The sequence below is a fragment of the Chiloscyllium punctatum genome, chromosome 13, assembly GCF_047496795.1.
Source record: "Chiloscyllium punctatum isolate Juve2018m chromosome 13, sChiPun1.3, whole genome shotgun sequence".
Taxonomy (NCBI): domain Eukaryota; kingdom Metazoa; phylum Chordata; class Chondrichthyes; order Orectolobiformes; family Hemiscylliidae; genus Chiloscyllium; species Chiloscyllium punctatum.
The window spans coordinates 48,946,128-48,964,208 of record NC_092751.1 but is presented as its reverse complement, the minus strand read 5'-3'; the positions used below and the strand labels follow the sequence as shown (position 1 = coordinate 48,964,208).

At 45.8% G+C, this 18,081-nt stretch overlaps 7 non-coding genes across 7 annotated transcripts; all 7 read right to left on the bottom strand.

The window, feature by feature from the left end:
• Window positions 1-1,155: 1,155 nt before the first annotated feature.
• On the bottom strand, window positions 1,156-1,228 carry trnav-cac (transfer RNA valine (anticodon CAC)). Its single transcript has one exon. It is a non-coding gene; the product is annotated as a tRNA-Val (tRNA).
• A 3,248-nt stretch (window positions 1,229-4,476) lies between these two features.
• Window positions 4,477-4,549, bottom strand: trnav-cac (transfer RNA valine (anticodon CAC)). The gene has a single exon. It is a non-coding gene; the product is annotated as a tRNA-Val (tRNA).
• A 1,525-nt stretch (window positions 4,550-6,074) lies between these two features.
• On the bottom strand, window positions 6,075-6,156 carry trnal-cag (transfer RNA leucine (anticodon CAG)). Its single transcript has one exon. It is a non-coding gene; the product is annotated as a tRNA-Leu (tRNA).
• A 1,649-nt stretch (window positions 6,157-7,805) lies between these two features.
• trnav-cac (transfer RNA valine (anticodon CAC)) lies at window positions 7,806-7,878 on the bottom strand. Its single transcript has one exon. It is a non-coding gene; the product is annotated as a tRNA-Val (tRNA).
• A 1,517-nt stretch (window positions 7,879-9,395) lies between these two features.
• Window positions 9,396-9,477, bottom strand: trnal-cag (transfer RNA leucine (anticodon CAG)). Its single transcript has one exon. It is a non-coding gene; the product is annotated as a tRNA-Leu (tRNA).
• Window positions 9,478-11,126: 1,649 nt separating this feature from the next.
• trnav-cac (transfer RNA valine (anticodon CAC)) lies at window positions 11,127-11,199 on the bottom strand. Its single transcript has one exon. It is a non-coding gene; the product is annotated as a tRNA-Val (tRNA).
• Window positions 11,200-12,724: 1,525 nt separating this feature from the next.
• Window positions 12,725-12,806, bottom strand: trnal-cag (transfer RNA leucine (anticodon CAG)). The gene has a single exon. It is a non-coding gene; the product is annotated as a tRNA-Leu (tRNA).
• Window positions 12,807-18,081: the final 5,275 nt, after the last annotated feature.

Sequence of the window (18,081 nt, the reverse complement as noted above, 5' to 3'; positions counted from 1 at the left end):
CCGGAGGTCGCATTCCTATTCGAGAACGAAAGATCACATTGTGAGCATGATCTGACCTCGGAGCCAGTTCGAGATGACACTTTCCTTGCCTTTTACCCTAACCGTGCAATTTGCTGCAGAGATGTTCACTCCTGGACATCAGCCACATGGATAGCAACTGAGTTGGAAACCTGTGTGGGAATCGACGAGAAGCGACTCAATAAATTTTGCTCAATTCCATGGTGCTTATCAGAAATGCATTTTCTGTTCACCTCAATCTAAAAGGCAGTTTCTGAAAATAGTAACAGAAGTCAAAAGGTAATTACCTCACCCCACCCCCACTCCGGAAGAGGTGCTAACTGCCCTTGATTGCTTTTTGTTCTCGATGTGAAGAGCTCTCACGCCTCTGAGTCACCTTCACGTGTCTGGTTGCTGAGTGAGTCACAAAGAAGGGGTTTCTCCAGAGCTGCAACTGCCTGACTTCCCCACTCGACTTCGCCGTTTACATTTTCCTGCTCCTCAGTGATTTCAAGAAAACCAAATGGATGCGATGTCATTCTGTAACCTCTCTGTCGATTCCTCCGTTTCAGTTCCAACGTGGCTTAGGTCTCGGGGCGCACCTTAATACTAGCGACACCATGAAAGCACAGGTCCAGAGGTTCCTCTGAGAGTGTAATTTCTTTCATTGCTGTTGCTGATTGAAAGAGCCACTCAAGTGCGAACTGCTCCAAAACATGATTCAGGACCTCTGGTGCCAATTCTCGTACGTTGAATAACGACAGACAGCTTCCAAACGAGGCCTTTCAGAGACGCCTTTGGGGTACATTTAACAGACAGACAAGTTCAGGAATCCGTGGTGCACTGTGACACCAGCGCATCAGCTTCTTCCCTGTCTTTGAACCGAGCCGCCTGCGCAAGGAATGCAAATGCGGTACTGCTTTTCGTAGAAGAATCAGAAGGGGGTAACTACACTCTCAAACAGAATTGCATATGATCAGAACCAGTTTGGATAAAAAACTTTACAATTCTTTGCACAGTCATTAAATGGAATTGCATTACATTTCACTACGCGAGCAGATTTGTTCAAGCAACTTCGAAGGCAGGTTTGCAGATGGGAAAGCAAGCAAGAAAGCACCGTTCTTGTCCATGTAAAAGGCTGCCGATGAAGAACAAAGCAGTTTCTGCCCAGTTTCGAACTGGGGACCTTTCGCGTGTGAGGCGAACGTGATGACCACTACGCTACAGAAACAAGCCGCAGCCGCCCGTCCGGCAGCTCAGGGGCATCCAGCACTGAAAGTTGAAGCCATTCTTCGTTTCACCTTTCTGTTTCCAATAGCTCGTTGTTGTCCAGCGTAATTGACATCTTCAAAACATAAAAAAAAGACACGTGAAATTGATGATAAAATATAGACAAGGATGTGGTCAATGTTTGGACCGTAGGGCGAGGTCGACTAGGCTGGGACGACTTTCCCTGCAGCGTAACGACTGCGACATGATCTAATGGAAGGGTTGGAAACTGAGTATTTACGTGTTTTACCCAAGTTGGGGTGAGTTGAAAACTCGAGAGCATAGGTTTAAGGTGAGTGGGCTGAAATTGACAAAGGACCTGAGGCACATTTCCCACACAGAAGGTTGTGCGTGTATGGAATGAGCTCCCAGAGGAAGCGGAGGAGGCTCAGAAAATTGCATGAGTTTCAGGATAGGATGGGTTGAGAGGGTTTGGGGCCAAATACTGGGGAACCGGACTTGTTTATATTTGGCTATGTGCTGAGCATGGACGAGATACACCGAAGTATCTGTTTCCACGCGGTGTCCCCCAAAAACGTTGTGTTGCTTACACCTGCTTTAAAGGATTACTTTTTAGCGGAGCTTGCCGTCGCAGTCTGTGGCACAATCCTTTACTGTGTTCGATGCTCACGGGAAAGGTAGTATTGCGAAACACTGCAGAAAGGAACGCCTTCCTTACTTTTGCTCCGACTGACCATACTCTGTGAAATTTTCCCAGATCCTCAGTTAAGGACTTTTGCAGCTGGAAGTTTCCTCAGAAACGCTGTTAACTCGTAAAGTATTGAGCGAATCGCAAAACAGAAAGCATTTAACACGGAACACAAACAAAGCTGGCATACCTAATGCATTTTCAGACACTGAGATGCTAAATGTGAGACAGTCCGAGGGCATGATTTATAAAGTAATCTCACAACTAACAACAGGACAATTCCAAACTACTCTTTCACACATACTGCAGCCTTAGGGAACCACCACTTCCCAGACAATACTGAAAAGAGAGAAAGAAAGAACCTAATAAGAATGGGCCATAAAAAGTGAATTTCACCAATCACAGTCTCGATTAGATTACCTTTCCCTTCCGATGTCTCCAGGACGGAAACGAAGGAAATGGGAGAAATTCAACAACATATCACATCGAAATTCGTTGGAACGATTTTCCCATTGGCCGAAAAACCAAATAACGACGAGTCGAGTCACCCGAGGACTTTGTTTCACAACAGCGATGAAATAACGGTCTCCATTCGGTTCCAGTACAAGCTCAACTTGCCTGGAACAGCACAGCTGCTTGCGATTTTCTGCGCGGGAGGCGAACACGATCATGACAGACAGAGACACTTTGAAATATTCGGCACTATCCCACACCACAGTTAATTCCCCGGGAAGCAAAGCCATTTTACTTTTGTTTTCAACATCAATACAGTGGGGACAGAAACAGCATTTTAACAAAAAAGCTGCAGCGTTGGAGTTGATCTGCAGAAATGGCAGTGGTGGGATTAGAACCCACGCCCCTTTGGAGACTGGAACCTGGATCCAGCGCCTTAGACCGCTCGGCCACACTACCAGCCGGCCGCGCGCACCATTTTCTTGCGTTTCCAACTGTGCTCTCCTGCATAACAACAGATGCCAAGTCACATGAAAATGGTTCCATGATCCCTCTCCGACTCGCACAGCTGCTGGGATGTGCCCGTCTACAATATCAATTTCGCAGCAGATAATGAGAGCCCATCAATCCAGACAAAAATCAATGGTAAGCTGAGTCTATCTTCTCAGACTCCTTTCAGCTCCAAATGTATCTGTGAGAATATATGTTCGGTTATGATTTGGTCAAATAACCACGAGTTGCTTGACATTACTGCAATTTCGATTCTTGCTTTGCTCAATGATTTCACCCATTGCTTGAAACAGGGCAAGTTTCACGTTTACACGGAACATGAAGCACACCGGACTACAGGGAAAATGCACAAAGCCGTGTTCCACATCATACCGTGCAGCGTAATTTCAGTCACTGTGTCTGTTTTGCAGAAAAAGAGTCCCAAACAATGTACTCCACCCTAAAACCGGAGGTCGCATTCCTATTCGAGAACGACAGATCACATTGTGAGCATGCTCTGCCCTCGGAGCCAGTTCGAGATGACACTTTCCGTGCCTTTTACCCTAACCGTGCAATTTGCTGCAGAGATGTTCACTCCTGGACATCAGCCACATGGATAGCAACTGAGTTGGAAACCTGTGTGGGAATCGACGAGAAGCGACTCAATAAATTTTGCTCAATTCCATGGTGCTTATTAGAAATGCATTTTCTGTTCACCTCAATCTAAAAGGCAGTTTCTGAACATAGTAACAAAGTCAAAAGGTAATTACCTCACCCCACCCCCACTCCGGAAGAGGTGCTAACTGCCCTTGATTGCTTTTTGTTCTCGATGTGAAGAGCTCTCACGCCTCTGAGTCACCTTCACGTGTCTGGTTGCTGAGTGAGTCACAAAGAAGGAGTTTCACCAGAGCTGCAACTGCCTGACTTCCCCACTCGACTTCGCCGTTTACATTTTCCTGCTCCTCAGTGATTTCAAGAAAACCAAATGGATGCGATGTCATTCTGTAACCTCTCTGTCGATTCCTCCGTTTCAGTTCCAACGTGGCTTAGGTCTCGGGGCGCACCTTAATACTAGCGACACCATGAAAGCACAGGTCCAGAGGTTCCTCTGAGAGTGTAATTTCTTTCATTGCTGTTGCTGATTGAAAGAGCCACTCAAGTGCGAACTGCTCCAAAACATGATTCAGGACCTCTGGTGCCAATTCTCGTACGTTGAATAACGACAGACAGCTTCCAAACGAGGCCTTTCAGAGACGCCTTTGGGGTACATTTAACAGACAGACAAGTTCAGGAATCCGTGGTGAACTGTGACACCAGCGCATCAGCTTCTTCCCTGTCTTTGAACCGAGCCGCCTGCGCAAGGAATGCAAATGCGGTACTGCTTTTCGTAGAAGAATCAGAAGGGGGTAACTACACTCTCAAACAGAATTGCATATGATCAGAACCAGTTTGGATAAAAACTTTACAATTCTTTACACAGTCATTAAATGGAATTGCATTACATTTCACTACGCGAGCAGATTTGTTCAAGCAACTTCGAAGGCAGGTTTGCAGATGGGAAAGCAAGCAAGAAAGCACCGTTCTTGTCCATGTAAAAGGCTGCCGATGAAGAACAAAGCAGTTTCTGCCCAGTTTCGAACTGGGGACCTTTCGCGTGTGAGGCGAACGTGATGACCACTACACTACAGAAACAAGCTGCAGCCGCCCATACGGCAGCTCAGGGGCATCCAGCACTGAAAGTTGAAGCCATTCTTCGTTTCACCTTTCTGTTTCCAATAGCTCGTTGTTGTCCAGCGTAATTGACATCTTCAAAACATAAAAAAAAGACACGTGAAATTGATGATAAAATATAGACAAGGATGTGGTCAATGTTTGGACCGTAGGGCGAGGTCGACTAGGCTGGGACGACTTTCCCTGCAGCGTAACGACTGCGACATGATCTAATGGAAGGGTTGGAAACTGAGTATTTACGTGTTTTACCCAAGTTGGGGTGAGTTGAAAACTCGAGAGCATAGGTTTAAGGTGAGTGGGCTGAAATTGACAAAGGACCTGAGGCACATTTCCCACACAGAACGTTGTGCGTGTATGGAATGAGCTCCCAGAGGAAGCGGAGGAGGCTCAGAAAATTGCATGAGTTTCTGGATAGGATGGGTTGAGAGGGTTTGGGGCCAAATACTGGGGAACCGGACTTGTTTATATTTGGCTATGTGCTGAGCATGGACGAGATACACCGAAGTATCTGTTTCCACGCGGTGTCCCCCAAAAACGTTGTGTTGCTTACACCTGCTTTAAAGGATTACTTTTTAGCGGAGCTTGCCGTCGCAGTCTGTGGCACAATCCTTTACTGTGTTCGATGCTCACGGGAAAGGTAGTATTGCGAAACACTGCAGAAAGGAACGACTTCCTTACTTTTGCTCCGACTGACCATACTCTGTGAAATTTTCCCAGATCCTCAGTTAAGGACTTTTGCAGCTGGAAGTTTCCTCAGAAACGCTGTTAACTCGTAAAGTATTGAGCGAATCGCAAAACAGAAAGCATTTAACACGGAACACAAACAAAGCTGGCATACCTAATGCATTTTCAGACACAGAGATGCATGAATGCTAAATGTGAGACAGTCCGAGGGCATGATTTATAAAGTAATCTCACAACTAACAACAGGACAATTCCAAACTACTCTTTCACACATACTGCAGCCTTAGGGAACCACCACTTCCCAGACAATACTGAAAAGAGAGAAAGAAAGAACCTAATAAGAATGGGCCATAAAAAGTGAATTTCACCAATCACAGTCTCGATTAGATTACCTTTCCCTTCCGATGTCTCCAGGACGGAAACGAAGGAAATGGGAGAAATTCAACAACATATCACATCGAAATTCGTTGGAACGATTTTCCCATTGGCCGAAAAACCAAATAATGACGAGTCGAGTCACCCCAGGTCTTTGTTTCACAACAGCGATGAAATACCGGTCTCCATTCGGTTCCAGTACAAGCTCAACTTGCCTGGAACAGCACAGCTGCTTGCGATTTTCTGCGCGGGAGGCGAACACGATCATGACAGACAGAGACACTTTGAAATATTCGGCACTATCCCACACCACAGTTAATTCCCCGGGAAGCAAAGCCATTTTACTTTTGTTTTCAACATCAATACAGTGGGGACAGAAACAGCATTTTAACAAAAAAGCTGCAGCGTTGGAGTTGATCTGCAGAAATGGCAGTGGTGGGATTCGAACCCACGCCCCTTTCGAGACTGGAACCTGGATCCAGCGCCTTAGACCGCTCGGCCACACTACCAGCCGGCCGCGCGCACCATTTTCTTGCGTTTCCAACTGTGCTCTCCTGCATAACAACAGATGCCAAGTCACATGAAAATGGTTCCATGATCCCTCTCCGACTCGCACAGCTGCTGGGATGTGCCCGTCTACAATATCAATTTCGCAGCAGATAATGAGAGCCCATCAATCCAGACAAAAATCAATGGTAAGCTGAGTCTATCTTCTCAGACTCCTTTCAGCTCCAAATGTATCTGTGAGAATATATGTTCGGTTATGATTTGGTCAAATAACCACGAGCTGCTTGACATTACTGCAATTTCGATTCTTGCTTTGCTAAATGATTTCACCCATTGCTTGAAACAGGGCAAGTTTCACGTTTACGCGGAACATGAAGCACACCGGACTACAGGGAAAATGCACAAAGCCGTGTTCCACATCATACCGTGCAGCGTAATTTCAGTCACTGTGTCTGTTTTGCAGAAAAAGAGTCCCAAACAATGTTCTCCACCCTAAAACCGGAGGTCGCATTCCTATTCGAGAACGACAGATTGCATTGTGAGGACGCTCTGACCTCGGAGCCAGTTCGAGATGACACTTTCCTTGCCTTTTACCTTCACCGTGCAATTTGCTGCAGAGATGTTCACTCCTGGACATCAGCCACATGGATACCAACTGAGTTGGAAACCTGTGTGGGAATCGACGAGAAGCGACTCAATAAATTTTGCTCAATTCCATGGTGCTTATTAGAAATGCATTTTCTGTTCACCTCAATCTAAAAGGCAGTTTCTCAACATAGTAACAAAGTCAAAAGGTAATTACCTCACCCCACCCCCACTCCGGAAGAGGTGCTAACTGCCCTTGATTGCTTTTTGTTCTCGATGTGAAGAGCTCTCACGCCTCTGAGTCACCTTCACGTGTCTGGTTGCTGAGTGAGTCACAAAGAAGGAGTTTCTCCAGAGCTGCAACTGCCTGACTTCCCCACTCGACTTCGCCGTTTACATTTTCCTGCTCCTCAGTGATTTCAAGAAAACCAAATGGATGCGATGTCATTCTGTAACCTCTCTGTCGATTCCTCCGTTTCAGTTCCAACGTGGCTTAGGTCTCGGGGCGCACCTTAATACTAGCGACACCATGAAAGCACAGGTCCAGAGGTTCCTCTGAGAGTGTAATTTCTTTCATTGCTGTTGCTGATTGAAAGAGCCACTCAAGTGCGAACTGCTCCAAAACATGATTCAGGACCTCTGGTGCCAATTCTCGTACGTTGAATAACGACAGACAGCTTCCAAACGAGGCCTTTCAGAGACGCCTTTGGGGTACATTTAACAGACAGACAAGTTCAGGAATCCGTGGTGCACTGTGACACCAGCGCATCAGCTTCTTCCCTGTCTTTGAACCGAGCCGCCTGCGCAAGGAATGCAAATGCGGTACTGCTTTTCGTAGAAGAATCAGAAGGGGGTAACTACACTCTCAAACAGAATTGCATATGATCAGAACCAGTTTGGATAAAAACTTTACAATTCTTTGCACAGTCATTAAATGGAATTGCATTACATTTCACTACGCGAGCAGATTTGTTCAAGCAACTTCGAAGGCAGGTTTGCAGATGGGAAAGCAAGCAAGAAAGCACCGTTCTTGTCCATGTAAAAGGCTGCCGATGAAGAACAAAGCAGTTTCTGCCCAGTTTCGAACTGGGGACCTTTCGCGTGTGAGGCGAACGTGATGACCACTACACTACAGAAACAAGCCGCAGCCGCCCATCCGGCAGCTCAGGGGCATCCAGCACTGAAAGTTGAAGCCATTCTTCGTTTCACCTTTCTGTTTCCAATAGCTCGTTGTTGTCCAGCGTAATTGACATCTTCAAAACATAAAAAAAAGACACGTGAAATTGATGATAAAATATAGACAAGGATGTGGTCAATGTTTGGACCGTAGGGCGAGGTCGACTAGGCTGGGACGACTTTCCCTGCAGCGTAACGACTGCGACATGATCTTATGGAAGGGTTGGAAACTGAGTATTTACGTGTTTTACCCAAGTTGGGGTGAGTTGAAAACTCGAGAGCATAGGTTTAAGGTGAGTGGGCTGAAATTGACAAAGGACCTGAGGCACATTTCCCACACAGAAGGTTGTGCGTGTATGGAATGAGCTCCCAGAGGAAGCGGAGGAGGCTCAGAAAATTGCATGAGTTTCTGGATAGGATGGGTTGAGAGGGTTTGGGGCCAAATACTGGGGAACCGGACTTGTTTATATTTGGCTATGTGCTGAGCATGGACGAGATACACCGAAGTATCTGTTTCCACGCGGTGTCCCCCAAAAACGTTGTGTTGCTTACACCTGCTTTAAAGGATTACTTTTTAGCGGAGCTTGCCGTCGCAGTCTGTGGCACAATCCTTTACTGTGTTCGATGCTCACGGGAAAGGTAGTATTGCGAAACACTGCAGAAAGGAACGACTTCCTTACTTTTGCTCCGACTGACCATACTCTGTGAAATTTTCCCAGATCCTCAGTTAAGGACTTTTGCAGCTGGAAGTTTCCTCAGAAACGCTGTTAACTCGTAAAGTATTGAGCGAATCGCAAAACAGAAAGCATTTAACACGGAACACAAACAAAGCTGGCATACCTAATGCATTTTCAGACACTGAGATGCTAAATGTGAGACAGTCCGAGGGCATGATTTATAAAGTAATCTCACAACTAACAACAGGACAATTCCAAACTACTCTTTCACACATACTGCAGCCTTAGGGAACCACCACTTCCCAGACAATACTGAAAAGAGAGAAAGAAAGAACCTAATAAGAATGGGCCATAAAAAGTGAATTTCACCAATCACAGTCTCGATTAGATTACCTTTCCCTTCCGATGTCTCCAGGACGGAAACGAAGGAAATGGGAGAAATTCAACAACATATCACATCGAAATTCGTTGGAACGATTTTCCCATTGGCCGAAAAACCAAATAACGACGAGTCGAGTCACCCCAGGACTTTGTTTCACAACAGCGATGAAATACCGGTCTCCATTCGGTTCCAGTACAAGCTCAACTTGCCTGGAACAGCACAGCTGCTTGCGATTTTCTGCGCGGGAGGCGAACACGATCATGACAGACAGAGACACTTTGAAATATTCGGCACTATCCCACACCACAGTTAATTCCCCGGGAAGCAAAGCCATTTTTCTTTTGTTTTCAACATCAATACAGAGGGGACAGAAACAGCATTTTAACAAAAAAGCTGCAGCGTTGGAGTTGATCTGCAGAAATGGCAGTGGTGGGATTCGAACCCACGCCCCTTTCGAGACTGGAACCTGGATCCAGCGCCTTAGACCGCTCGGCCACACTACCAGCCGGCCGCGCGCACCATTTTCTTGCGTTTCCAACTGTGCTCTCCTGCATAACAACAGATGCCAAGTCACATGAAAATGGTTCCATGATCCCTCTCCGACTCGCACAGCTGCTGGGATGTGCCCGTCTACAATATCAATTTCGCAGCAGATAATGAGAGCCCATCAATCCAGACAAAAATCAATGGTAAGCTGAGTCTATCTTCTCAGACTCCTTTCAGCTCCAAATGTATCTGTGAGAATATATGTTCGGTTATGATTTGGTCAAATAACCACGAGCTGCTTGACATTACTGCAATTTCGATTCTTGCTTTGCTAAATGATTTCACCCATTGCTTGAAACAGGGCAAGTTTCACGTTTACGCGGAACATGAAGCACACCGGACTACAGGGAAAATGCACAAAGCCGTGTTCCACATCATACCGTGCAGCGTAATTTCAGTCACTGTGTCTGTTTTGCAGAAAAAGAGTCCCAAACAATGTTCTCCACCCTAAAACCGGAGGTCGCATTCCTATTCGAGAACGACAGATCCCATTGTGAGCATGATCTGACCTCGGAGCCAGTTCGAGATGACACTTTCCGTGCCTTTTACCCTAACCGTGCAATTTGCTGCAGAGATGTTCACTCCTGGACATCAGCCACATGGATAGCAACTGAGTTGGAAACCTGTGTGGGAATCGACGAGAAGCGACTCAATAAATTTTGCTCAATTCCATGGTGCTTATTAGAAATGCATTTTCTGTTCACCTCAATCTAAAAGGCAGTTTCTCAACATAGTAACAAAGTCAAAAGGTAATTACCTCACCCCACCCCCACTCCGGAAGAGGTGCTAACTGCCCTTGATTGCTTTTTGTTCTCGATGTGAAGAGCTCTCACGCCTCTGAGTCACCTTCACGTGTCTGGTTGCTGAGTGAGTCACAAAGAAGGGGTTTCTCCAGAGCTGCAACTGCCTGACTTCCCCACTCGACTTCGCCGTTTACATTTTCCTGCTCCTCAGTGATTTCAAGAAAACCAAATGGATGCGATGTCATTCTGTAACCTCTCTGTCGATTCCTCCGTTTCAGTTCCAACGTGGCTTAGGTCTCGGGGCGCACCTTAATACTAGCGACACCATGAAAGCACAGGTCCAGAGGTTCCTCTGAGAGTGTAATTTCTTTCATTGCTGTTGCTGATTGAAAGAGCCACTCAAGTGCGAACTGCTCCAAAACATGATTCAGGACCTCTGGTGCCAATTCTCGTACGTTGAATAACGACAGACAGCTTCCAAACGAGGCCTTTCAGAGACGCCTTTGGGGTACATTTAACAGACAGACAAGTTCAGGAATCCGTGGTGCACTGTGACACCAGCGCATCAGCTTCTTCCCTGTCTTTGAACCGAGCCGCCTGCGCAAGGAATGCAAATGCGGTACTGCTTTTCGTAGAAGGATCAGAAGGGGGTAACTACACTCTCAAACAGAATTGCATATGATCAGAACCAGTTTGGATAAAAACTTTACAATTCTTTGCACAGTCATTAAATGGAATTGCATTACATTTCACTACGCGAGCAGATTTGTTCAAGCAACTTCGAAGGCAGGTTTGCAGATGGGAAAGCAAGCAAGAAAGCACCGTTCTTGTCCATGTAAAAGGCTGCCGATGAAGAACAAAGCAGTTTCTGCCCAGTTTCGAACTGGGGACCTTTCGCGTGTGAGGCGAACGTGATGACCACTACGCTACAGAAACAAGCCGCAGCCGCCCGTCCGGCAGCTCAGGGGCATCCAGCACTGAAAGTTGAAGCCATTCTTCGTTTCACCTTTCTGTTTCCAATAGCTCGTTGTTGTCCAGCGTAATTGACATCTTCAAAACATAAAAAAAAGACACGTGAAATTGATGATAAAATATAGACAAGGATGTGGTCAATGTTTGGACCGTAGGGCGAGGTCGACTAGGCTGGGACGACTTTCCCTGCAGCGTAACGACTGCGACATGATCTAATGGAAGGGTTGGAAACTGAGTATTTACGTGTTTTACCCAAGTTGGGGTGAGTTGAAAACTCGAGAGCATAGGTTTAAGGTGAGTGGGCTGAAATTGACAAAGGACCTGAGGCACATTTCCCACACAGAAGGTTGTGCGTGGATGGAATGAGCTCCCAGAGGAAGCGGAGGAGGCTCAGAAAATTGCATGAGTTTCTGGATAGGATGGGTTGAGAGGGTTTGGGGCCAAATACTGGGGAACCGGACTTGTTTATATTTGGCTATGTGCTGAGCATGGACGAGATACACCGAAGTATCTGTTTCCACGCGGTGTCCCCCAAAAACGTTGTGTTGCTTACACCTGCTTTAAAGGATTACTTTTTAGCGGAGCTTGCCGTCGCAGTCTGTGGCACAATCCTTTACTGTGTTCGATGCTCACGGGAAAGGTAGTATTGCGAAACACTGCAGAAAGGAACGACTTCCTTACTTTTGCTCCGACTGACCATACTCTGTGAAATTTTCCCAGATCCTCAGTTAAGGACTTTTGCAGCTGGAAGTTTCCTCAGAAACGCTGTTAACTCGTAAAGTATTGAGCGAATCGCAAAACAGAAAGCATTTAACACGGAACACAAACAAAGCTGGCATACCTAATGCATTTTCAGACACAGAGATGCATGAATGCTAAATGTGAGACAGTCCGAGGGCATGATTTATAAAGTAATCTCACAACTAACAACAGGACAATTCCAAACTACTCTTTCACACATACTGCAGCCTTAGGGAACCACCACTTCCCAGACAATACTGAAAAGAGAGAAAGAAAGAACCTAATAAGAATGGGCCATAAAAAGTGAATTTCACCAATCACAGTCTCGATTAGATTACCTTTCCCTTCCGATGTCTCCAGGACGGAAACGAAGGAAATGGGAGAAATTCAACAACATATCACATCGAAATTCGTTGGAACGATTTTCCCATTGGCCGAAAAACCAAATAACGACGAGTCGAGTCACCCCAGGACTTTGTTTCACAACAGCGATGAAATACCGGTCTCCATTCGGTTCCAGTACAAGCTCAACTTGCCTGGAACAGCACAGCTGCTTGCGATTTTCTGCGCGGGAGGCGAACACGATCATGACAGACAGAGACACTTTGAAATATTCGGCACTATCCCACACCACAGTTAATTCCCCGGGAAGCAAAGCCATTTTACTTTTGTTTTCAACATCAATACAGTGGGGACAGAAACAGCATTTTAACAAAAAAGCTGCAGCGTTGGAGTTGATGTGCAGAAATGGCAGTGGTGGGATTCGAACCCACGCCCCTTTCGAGACTGGAACCTGGATCCAGCGCCTTAGACCGCTCGGCCACACTACCAGCCGGCCGCGCGCACCATTTTCTTGCGTTTCCAACTGTGCTCTCCTGCATAACAACAGATGCCAAGTCACATGAAAATGGTTCCATGATCCCTCTCCGACTCGCACAGCTGCTGGGATGTGCCCGTCTACAATATCAATTTCGCAGCAGATAATGAGAGCCCATCAATCCAGACAAAAATCAATGGTAAGCTGAGTCTATCTTCTCAGACTCCTTTCAGCTCCAAATGTATCTGTGAGAATTAACCATACAACCAGAAAGACACTCGTATACCTGCACCATGGGAAACACTATCAAAACGGGATTGTTGTCAAGGAGTTCATTCTCGATCATGGATTGTAATCGATTTGCATTGTCATGTCGGTTCCAGCACCGTGGGGAAATAGTGAGAATATGATGAATGTAATGTATTTTTCTGTATGAAACAGTAAAAAGTGCAGAACAATTTAAAAGGATGTTGCCAGCGCTTCGGGGTCTGTGTTATAGGGAGAGGTTGTACAAGTGAGGATTTTACGTTTAGTGCAGAGGAAACTGAGTGGGTTATTTTCTAGAAGTGTATAAGACCATGAGGGTCATGGATAAGGTGAATGCACTCATCCTTTTCCCAGGAACTCAAGGATTGGACGGCTTGATTAGATCAGTTTAAGGTTAGCGGAGAAAGAATAAAAGGGAAGCTGAGGGGCAACTGTTTTCGACAGAGGGTGGTATGTATATGGAATGACCTGCCAGTGGAAGTGGGTCAGGCAGGAACACTCACAACAGGGAAAAGGCATTTGGACAAATACATGGATAGGAAAGGGTCAAAAGCAAATGGGCAAGTGCAGGGAAATGGGGTTAGTGTGGATAGACATTCTGGTCGGCATGGGCCAGTTTGGGCCAAAGGGCCTATCTCTGCTGTAAGATTCTACAATTCTAAGTGCATTTCCTATTTCTCCCACTAACTCTGGTATCCTGGGATGTATTCCATCAGGGCAATGAGACTTGTGTACCTTTCGCTCCATTAACTTGCCCAGCTCTAACTCTTTCACGATAATTGTTATTATCTAGGTCCTCACCTTCCTCAGTCTCCTTATCAATTCCTGTCCTGTTCTTCGTATCCTCCACTGTGAAGGCTGACTGCTGTGTACTCATATTCCTGAACCCTGCTGGATAGGAATAACTCGGCACAGAACTGTGAGAGGTCTTCTTTGAATCTTCATTTATGAGACATGGCAGATACCTGGATAGTGTACATACAAAATACCTCCAGACAGCATCAGGTAACTCCCTGCCTGTCGGATGTACAGCTCCCATTCGTATACCGTTGTGGTTTGGGACTTTGAATAGAGACTGTCTCTCAGTATTATCTCCATGGCAACGGCAGTTAGAAAGTCTAGTTCAGTTCAGCACTTTGTGGTTAAACCACATACCCTTCCCCCACACCCCTGTGACTCCCTCAAGTATCTGACAGGCGCTTCAGTTTCAGTGGGGTATCTCTCAGGATTCTGATGTCGAGGAGCCGGTGGTGGGGTGGACAAAGTTAAAAACCACACATCACCAAGTTGCAATCCAACAGGATTATTTTGAGGTACAAGCCTTTGGAGTGTGCTGTGATTTTTAACTTGATCAAGATTATCCTGGCGGATAGGATCAAGGATAACCCCAAGGCATTCTATGCGTACGTGAGAAACCTGAGAATGACGAGAACGAGGGTAGGTCCGATCAAGGACAGTGGTGGGAGACTGTGTATTGAGTCGGAAGAGATAGGAGAGGTCTTGAACAAGTACTTCTCTTCAGTATTTACGAACGAGAGGGACCGTATTGTTGAAGAGGAGAGTGTGAAACGGACTGATAAGCTAGAAGAGATACCTGTTAGGAAGGAAGATGTGTTGGACATTTTGAACAACTTGAGGATAGACAAGTCCCCCGGGCCTGACGGGATATATCCGAGGATTATGTGGGAAGCAAGAGAGGAAATTGCAGTACCGTTGGCAATGATCTTCTCGTCTTCACTGGCAACTGAGGTGGTACCAGGGGACTGGAGAGTAGCGAATGTTGTGCCCCTGTTCAAAAAAGGGAATAGGGATAACCCCGGGAATTACAGGCCAGTTAGTCTTACTTCTGTGGTAGGCAAAGTAATGGAAAGGGTACTGAGGGATAGGATTTACGAGTATCTGGAAAGACACTGCTTGATTCGGGACAGCCAGCACGGATTTGTGAAGGGTAGGTCTTGCCTTACAAGTCTTATTGAATTCTTCGAGGAGGTGACCAAGCATGTGGATGAGGGTAGAGCAGTGGATGTAGTGTACATGGATTGTAGTAAGGCATTTGATAAGGTTCCCCATGGTAGGCTTATGCGGAAAGTCAGGAGGCATGGGATAGAGGGAAATTTGGCCAATTGGATAGAAAACTGGCTAACCGGTCGAAGTCAGAGAGTGGTGGTAGATGGTAAATATTCAGCATGGAGTCCAGTTACAAGTGGAGTTCCGCAGGGATCAGTTCTGGGTCCTCTGCTGTTTGTAATTTTTATTAATGACTTAGATGAGGGAGTCGAAGGGTGGGTCAGTAAATTTGCAGATGATACAAAGATAGGTGGAGTTGTGGACAGTGAGGAGGGCTGTTGTCGGCTGCAGAGGGACTTAGATATGATGCAGAGCTGGGCTGAGGAGTGGCAGATGGAGTTCAACCCTGCCAAGTGTGAGGTTGTCCATTTTGGATGAACAAATAAGAATGCGGAATACAGGGTTAATGGTAGGGTTCTTGGTCAGGTGGAGGAACAGAGGGATCTTGGGGTCTATGTACATAGATCTTTGAAGGTTGCCACTCAGGTGGATAGAGTTTGTAAGAAGGCCCATGGAGTATTATCGTTCATTAGCAGAGGGATTGAATTCAAGAGTCGTGAGGTGATGTTGCAGCTGTACAGGACTTTGGTTAGGCCACATTTGGAGTACTGTGTGCAGTTATGGTCGCCTCACTTTAGGAAAGATGTGGAAGCTTTGGAGACGGTGCAGAGAAGATTTACCAGGATGTTGCCTGGAATGGAGAGTAGGTCGTACGAGGATAGGTTGAGAGTTCTCGGCCTTTTCTCGTTGGAACGGCGAAGGATGAGGGGTGACTTGATAGAGGTTGAAAGATGATCAGGGGAATAGATAGAGTAGACAGTCAGAAACTTTTTCCCCGGGTACAACAGAGTGTTACAAGGGGACATAAATTTAAGGTGAAGGGTGGAAGGTATAGGGGAGATGTCAGGGGTGGGTTCTTTACCCAGAGAGTGGTGGGGGCATGGAATGCACTGCCCGTGGGAGTGGTAGAGTCAGATTCATTTGCGACCTTTAAGCGGCATTTGGATATGTCCATGGATGGGTGCTTAATCTAGGATAGAAGTTCGGCACAACATTGTGGGCCGAAGGGCCTGTTCTGTGCTGTATTGTTCTATGTTCTATGTTCTAAGATTATCTCAATGGTAACAGTTAAGTACTTCAGCAATTACAGAGGCCATATATTCCCCACACAATATGTTCCCCTCAGCAGGGTAAACTGCTATTCCAACCCAAGGGACAGGTATTAATCACTTTTCTCCGCCAATTCCATCTCGCTTTCTGTTGATCTTTAAAGTTTTTCTAATCTCCTTGGTCTTTGCCAATATTTATGTATTTTATTTCATTTTGATAGACTACCTTATTTCCTGAGCCACCCTTGCCAGATGACTCCTCTTCCTACAGTCCTTCCTTTTCCCTGCTATATACTTTTGCTGAGCACTTCGAAAAATGGCTTTGATATTCCTGCACTGTCCGCCAACTTTCCCACCATAAAGTCTTTGTTTCCAGTCCACATTAGCCAACTCCTGCCTCATTCTATTGTAGTCTCCTTTTGTTTAAGCACTGGATCTTGGGAGTGGATCTAATCTTCCAGCTTTCCATCTGTGTTCTAAGTTCAACCAGACTTCTCAGAATTCTTTTATCAGATTAAGAGGGGAGGCGATGTTTCCTGGGTGTTTTGGTTTTCATTGTCAGAGACCTTGGCTGTGTAATAAAGTACAGGATAGGTAATCACAACAGAGTATTCTGGACGGTGTGAATGTACCACACAGTCTAAAACCATAAATCACTCTCTCCCCTGAGTTTAAAATTGCAAAATCATTATCTTCTACACACTTCCTCACTATCTAAGCTTGGTATGCTAATGCACTTGACTATCTGTCATTTTCCGAAAATCTCCTTTGGTGAAGTTGGTGATTTTTGGATTCAGCTTTCCAGTTATTACCGTTAGAAGATAAGCACTGGGCACTGGAGAACCAGCCCCACCATTTAATACGGTGATGATTGAGCTCACATCGGTCTCAGCTGGATTTTCCAGCCTGCTCTCTCACCCTTCATCTCATTGCAAATTAAACATCTGTATCTCTTCATTAAATTGGCTCATTGTCCTGGCATCCACCGCATTTTGAATAGGGAATTCCACAGATTGAGATAAGTACCTTCTTCCTCATGAGAAGAGAATAGAGCCCCTGTTGTGGTTCTGTTGTGGAGCTGGGAATTTGTCTTGCAAACGTTTCGTCGAGTTGACATCCTCAGTGTTTGGGAACCTCCTGTGACGCGCTTCTGTGCTGTTTCTTCCGGCATTTATCGTGGCCTGTCTCTGCCGCTTCCGGTTGTCAGTTCGAATGGCCGGTATATTGCAGTGATCACAGTGTGTCTGAGTTTTGCGTTTATTTTGGGTGAGGGTAGTCTGTGTCTGAGACGAGCGCTTAACACCCAGACAACGGGAATGGTATCAGATAGCGAAGTTAGGACGGGCTGAAGTGAAGTGGAAAATTCTGTCAGAAGGTGGGTCAATACAAATGCATCACATCACCCAGACTGTAAAAGATTCGCAGAAGGAGCAAAGCAACTTCAATGCAGGCACAATAACAGGTAAATTAGAAAGAAGACAATTGAACACACTGAGATGGAGTGGAATTATTTATGAGAAAGGATTAAATTTAGAAGCTATTTTACATACAGACTGTCGTCACATTGGAAAAAGGAATTTCCTGCAAAGTAACGGTGATATTTGCCTGCGACATCACAATTGCGAGAGACACTGACATATTATCTTCTGCAACAGCGTGGCCTAGTGAAAGCATGATCGGCCCATCAATCAGAATTCAATACTTCAAAGTTCTCCTATGCGCTATACAACCTATTTGCTGCTCCTGTAGTCAGATCCTAATCACTGCTTCCTGCCTCACGTAAATACTTGAAACATGATCCAATCCCCAGTGTTTCCGCTTTAACCCATATTTTGTAACTCCCGA